Raw genomic sequence first — 6,000 nt, forward strand, 5'->3', positions numbered from 1 at the left:
TGTCTGTGTGTGTGTGAGTGTGTGAGTGTGTGTGTGTGAGTGTGTGAGTGTGTGAGTGTGTGTGTGTGTGTGTGTGAGTGTGTGTGTGTCAATACAATACAATATCATGCGGCACTGTGGGAATATTGTGTCGAATGTCAACACAAATATCTCGCTTTAATTAGACGAAACAGGAGCGTCAACAATCTTTCATAAGTGCGTGAGCGCGACGCGTTTCAAGAATGACTGCGATAAGTTTCGTTTCTGCGGAATCCCAGCCCCTGCGCTGACACCGCGCTGATCAATAGGGCCGGCCGGAGCCCGAGTGGGACCATAAGAGCGTCTGAGGGGTAAGCTCATCTGTGCATGTTTATTTACCTTTTTATATTAAACTACATCAATGTTTGTCATTATATCATAATTCTTTAGTCAGCAATTATTATCGGTGTAATATTTACACTGTAAAAAATCTTTACGATGTTTTACTGTAAAATAACGGTGTTAAACATGCATTTAATGTGAATAAAACAATTATTTTATGTGGATTTAACTTTAAATTAAAAGTACTACTTTGTAGAATCACAGTAGAAAACCCTGGAAAGTATTGCATCACACCGTTATTTTACTGTAAAACACCGTAAAGTTTGAATGTGAATTGCTGTAAATACCTGATGAGACTGTAGAGAAGTTTAAGGTACTGCAGATAATTTTATTGTGAAATGTCTGGCATCTCGGGTGCCAGTCTCTTTACCGTAAATTAACAGTGATTAAAAAATAAATAAATAATACTGTTTTTATTGTTTTGGAATTTTACATTACAAAATTAAAAACATTTAAAATTGTAAATCTTACGATTAAAAATTTTAAAATCCATCTCTAAAATCACTTAAAACTTTTTAAAATCTTAACGTGATTTAAACCAAAATTCCAAAGTGATTGAAAACAAAATGCTTTAAGCAATCAAATAAAATGTGCTATGATGGCAAACTGCCAAATAAAAACACAATTAAACAAAATAGTCAAATGCATTGAAATTAACCAGAAATGCACCAGATAAAATAAAAATAAAACAATTAAAAAAATTAAAATAAATACAAAACCAAAATTCAATCTGATGCATTTAAAATTACATCAAAACCGTCAATGCATTTGACAAAGGAACAAAACAAAACAACCAAAACAAAACAAGTGCATTTAAAATCAATACAGTTCATTAAAAGCAATTTAAAAATCATTTTTAAAAACAAGCATTTCTCAATTAAAGATTAAAAGATCTCAAACTCGGGCTCCAGTGGTGGGGGGCGGTGTCCGTCCCCGGAGGTGGGGTCCCATCATGGGATCCTAAGCTCCCCCAGATCTTGAATGTGCCAGTTCTTGAAAGCTTCATCCTTGCCCCTCTGGTGGATCTCCAGATTGATGTAGTCACGGACTAGGAGCATGCCCCTCCGCGCGATGACAACTGGGTCCAGCTCCTGCTTGTTAAAGAGGCAGATGTTGCATCCCTCCCACAGGGCCTGTTTCACTGCGCAAACGACACGCCACCAGCACCTCAGGGTTGTAGATGTTATTCCCCTTGCTGGTCCATAGAGGATCTGCTGGGCGGTCGCCCGCACAGGAACGGCAAACCTGCAGAGGAACATGAAAAACAGGAGCCAGACCCTGCAAGCGGAGGGGCATTCCCTAAAGATGTGAGCCTCTGTCTCCCTTCCCAGGCAACCTTTGTAGGGGCAGGTGTCAAACAGGGCCAGGCCCCTTCTGTACATGAACACTCGGGTGGGGAGACACCGATTCACGGCCATCCAGGAGACATCTTTCTGCGTGTTTGTGAGGCAAGCGTGTGTAGCGTTAGCCCAGATAAACCGGCAGGTTTCAGGAGGAAAATCTTCTATGCTATGCGCAGCTTTGTGGAGGCCTACTTCGAGTGCAAAGGCTCGGAGCGCCCTGTAGAACAGCAGGGGATCCCACGAGTGCGACCTGGTGTTATCCATGGCGCAGAGGCCGAGTGGCCTGGATGTTCTTTACCATATATGCCAGCCCCTGCGCCTTAATAAGCCGCACAACATCTGGGACCCCCCTACTTCCATCCAGGGCGCCCTTCACCATCTGCACTCGTTTCAGCCTCTCTATTTTACTCTATTTTAATGTTTTCTAGCGTTTGACCAGCAGACTGGCAGGAAAACCAGTGGTGTGGTATTGGACTGCTACTTACAAATCAACTCTGGTCAGTAGTTACCCTTCAAAGGAAAAGAAAAGGTAATGTTTAAGTACAGTGAGGGAAAAAAGTATTTGATCCCCTGCTGATTTTGTACGTTTGCCCACTGACAAAGAAATGATCAGTCTATAATTGTAATGGTAGGTGTATTTTAACAGTGAGAGACAGAATAACAACAACAAAATCCAGAAAAACGCATTTCAAAAAAGTTATAAATTGATTTGCATGTTAATGAGGGAAATAAGTATTTGATCCCCTATCAATCAGCAAGATTTCTGGCTCCCAGGTGTCTTTTATACAGGTAACGAGCTGAGATTAGGAGCACTCTCTTAAAGGGAGTGCTCCTAATCTCAGCTCGTTACCTGTATAAAAGACACCTGTCCACAGAAGCAATCAATCAATCAGATTCCAAACTCTCCACCATGGCCAAGACCAAAGAGCTGTCCAAGGATGTCAGGGACAAGATTGTAGACCTACACAAGGCTGGAATGGGCTACAAGACCATCGCCAAGCAGCTTGGTGAGAAGGTGACAACAGTTGGTGCGATTATTCGCAAATGGAAGAAACACAAAATAACTGTCAGTCTCCCTCGGTCTGGGGCTCCATGCAAGATCTCACCTCGTGGAGATTCAATGATCATGAGAACGGTGAGGAATCAGCCCAGAACTACACGGGAGGATCTTGTTAATGATGTCAAGGCAGCTGGGACCATAGTCACCAAGAAAACAATTGGTAACACACTACGCCGTGAAGGACTGAAATCCTGCAGCCCCCGCAAGGCCCACCTAAAAACATAGGCCTAGTAACAGACACTAAAAACAATGCAGCAGGACACTAACATGTGTACAACATTAGCCAGAGACAATAGCACCACCGAACTACAGTAAACTGGCACATCAAATGAAGCAATCCCAAGTAACAGTAAATATGTTAGTGATTGTTTTCATTACAAATCTGTAGTAAGAGTAATAAGTTAAGGGCCGTTTAAAAGACATATATACCAGCACAAATGATGACGATAATAATAACAATACATATTTGATATTTATTTTATTGTTGCGCATGGAACCGTATTCTTATGTGAACATGCTTGTGTGAATACAATGTTGTCTACACGTTCAGCTCTGAACAGAAACGCCGTTTACGACACACACAGTGCATAGAGCAGACAGCACGAAGAACCAGGGGAAATACAATCGTTTATGGCCATCGGATCTAAAAAGTCAGCTGTCCACAATAAAATAGCTAGAGAAAGGAGCCTAGATCTCAGTTAGTCCAGTCTGAAATCAGAAAAAAAATAAAATTAAAAAAATGTTGTTGTGCAAGGTCTGCAGTGTCTGTGTGTGTGTCTGTGTGTGTGTCTGTGTGTGTGTGTGTGTGTGAGTGTGTGTGTGTCTGTGTGTGTGTGAGTGTGTGAGTGTGTGTGTGTGTGAGTGTCTGTGTGTGTGTGAGTGTGTGTGTGTGTGTGAGTGTGTGTGTGTGTGTCTGTGTGTGTGTGAGTGTGTGTGTGTGAGTGTGTGTGTGTCTGTGTGAGTGTGTGAGTGTGTGTGTGAGTGTGTGTGTGTGTGTGTGTGTGTGTGAGTGTGTGTGTCTGTGTGTGTGAGTGTGTGTGTGTGTCTGTGTGTGTGTGTCTGTGTGTGTGTGTGTGTGTCTGTGTGTGTGTGTGTGTGTGTGTGTGTGAGTGTGTGTGTGTGTGTCTGTGTGTGTGTGTGAGTGTGTGTGTGAGTGTGTGTGTGTGTGTCTGTGTGTGTGTGTGTGAGTGTGTGAGTGTCTGTGTGTGTGTGTGAGTGTGTGTGTCTGTGTGTGTGTGTGTGTCTGTGTGTGTCTGTGTGTGTGTGTGTGAGTGTGTGAGTGTGTGTCTGTGTGTGTCTGTGTGTGAGTGTGTGAGTGTGTGTGTGTGTGTGTCTGTGTGTGTCTGTGTGTGAGTGTGTGAGTGTGTGTGTGTCTGTGTGTGAGTGTGTGAGTGTGTGTGTGTGTGTGAGTGTCTGTGTGTGTGTGAGTGTGAGTGTGTGTGAGTGTGTGTGTGTGAGTGTGTGTGTGTGAGTGTGTGAGTGTGTGTGAGTGTGTGAGTGTGTGTGTGTGAGTGTGTGAGTGTGTGTGAGTGTGTGAGTGTGTGTGTGTGTCTGTGTGTGTGAGTGTGTGTGTGTCTGTGTGTGTGTGTGTGTGTGTGTGAGTGTGTGTGTGTCTGTGTGTGTGAGTGTGTGAGTGTGTGTGTGTGTGAGTGTCTGTGTGTGTGTGTGTGTGAGTGTGTGAGTGTGTGAGTGTGTGTGTGTGAGTGTGTGAGTGTGTGTGAGTGTGTGAGTGTGTGTGTGTGTGTGTGTGAGTGTGTGTGTGTCAATACAATACAATATCATGCGGCACTGTGGGAATATTGTGTCGAATGTCAACACAAATATCTCGCTTTAATTAGACGAAACAGGAGCGTCAACAATCTTTCATAAGTGCGTGAGCGCGACGCGTTTCAAGAATGACTGCGATAAGTTTCGTTTCTGCGGAATCCCAGCCCCTGCGCTGACGCCGCGCTGATCAATAGGGCCGGCCGGAGCCCGAGTGGGACCATAAGAGCGTCTGAGGGGTAAGCTCATCTGTGCATGTTTATTTACCTTTTTATATTAAACTACATCAATGTTTGTCATTATATCATAATTCTTTAGTCAGCAATTATTATCGGTGTAATATTTACACTGTAAAAAATCTTTACGATGTTTTACTGTAAAATAACGGTGTTAAACATGCATTTAATGTGAATAAAACAATTATTTTATGTGGATTTAACTTTAAATTAAAAGTACTACTTTGTAGAATCACAGTAGAAAACCCTGGAAAGTATTGCATCACACCGTTATTTTACTGTAAAACACCGTAAAGTTTGAATGTGAATTGCTGTAAATACCTGATGAGACTGTAGAGAAGTTTAAGGTACTGCAGATAATTTTATTGTGAAATGTCTGGCATCTCGGGTGCCAGTCTCTTTACCGTAAATTAACAGTGATTAAAAAATAAATAAATAATACTGTTTTTATTGTTTTGGAATTTTACATTACAAAATTAAAAACATTTAAAATTGTAAATCTTACGATTAAAAATTTTAAAATCCATCTCTAAAATCACTTAAAACTTTTTAAAATCTTAACGTGATTTAAACCAAAATTCCAAAGTGATTGAAAACAAAATGCTTTAAGCAATCAAATAAAATGTGCTATGATGGCAAACTGCCAAATAAAAACACAATTAAACAAAATAGTCAAATGCATTGAAATTAACCAGAAATGCACCAGATAAAATAAAAATAAAACAATTAAAAAAATTAAAATAAATACAAAACCAAAATTCAATCTGATGCATTTAAAATTACATCAAAACCGTCAATGCATTTGACAAAGGAACAAAACAAAACAACCAAAACAAAACAAGTGCATTTAAAATCAATACAGTTCATTAAAAGCAATTTAAAAATCATTTTTAAAAACAAGCATTTCTCAATTAAAGATTAAAAGATCTCAAACTCGGGCTCCAGTGGTGGGGGGCGGTGTCCGTCCCCGGAGGTGGGGTCCCATCATGGGATCCTAAGCTCCCCCAGATCTTGAATGTGCCAGTTCTTGAAAGCTTCATCCTTGCCCCTCTGGTGGATCTCCAGATTGATGTAGTCACGGACTAGGAGCATGCCCCTCCGCGCGATGACAACTGGGTCCAGCTCCTGCTTGTTAAAGAGGCAGATGTTGCATCCCTCCCACAGGGCCTGTTTCACTGCGCAAACGACACGCCACCAGCACCTCAGGGTTGTAGATGTTATTCCCCTTGCTGGTCCA

General features: G+C 41.6%; 1 protein-coding gene across 4 annotated transcripts in view; it reads left to right on the top strand.

Moving 5' to 3' along the window:
• The window catches only part of LOC136763362 (interferon alpha-inducible protein 27-like protein 2), a 30,862-nt gene that overhangs the window by 15,348 nt on the left and 9,514 nt on the right, over nt 1–6,000 (top strand). For 3 of the 4 annotated variants that reach the window (XM_066717316.1, XM_066717319.1, XM_066717317.1), the window contains 3 exons: nt 165–329; nt 2,132–2,232; nt 4,602–4,766. The gene's annotated coding sequence lies outside the window, so the exon portion shown is untranslated. The remainder of the gene's footprint in view (nt 1–164; nt 330–2,131; nt 2,233–4,601; nt 4,767–6,000) is intronic. The other variant, XM_066717318.1, reaches the window with a different exon arrangement.

This window comes from Amia ocellicauda, chromosome 11 (genome assembly GCF_036373705.1).
Source record: "Amia ocellicauda isolate fAmiCal2 chromosome 11, fAmiCal2.hap1, whole genome shotgun sequence".
Lineage (NCBI taxonomy): Eukaryota > Metazoa > Chordata > Actinopteri > Amiiformes > Amiidae > Amia > Amia ocellicauda.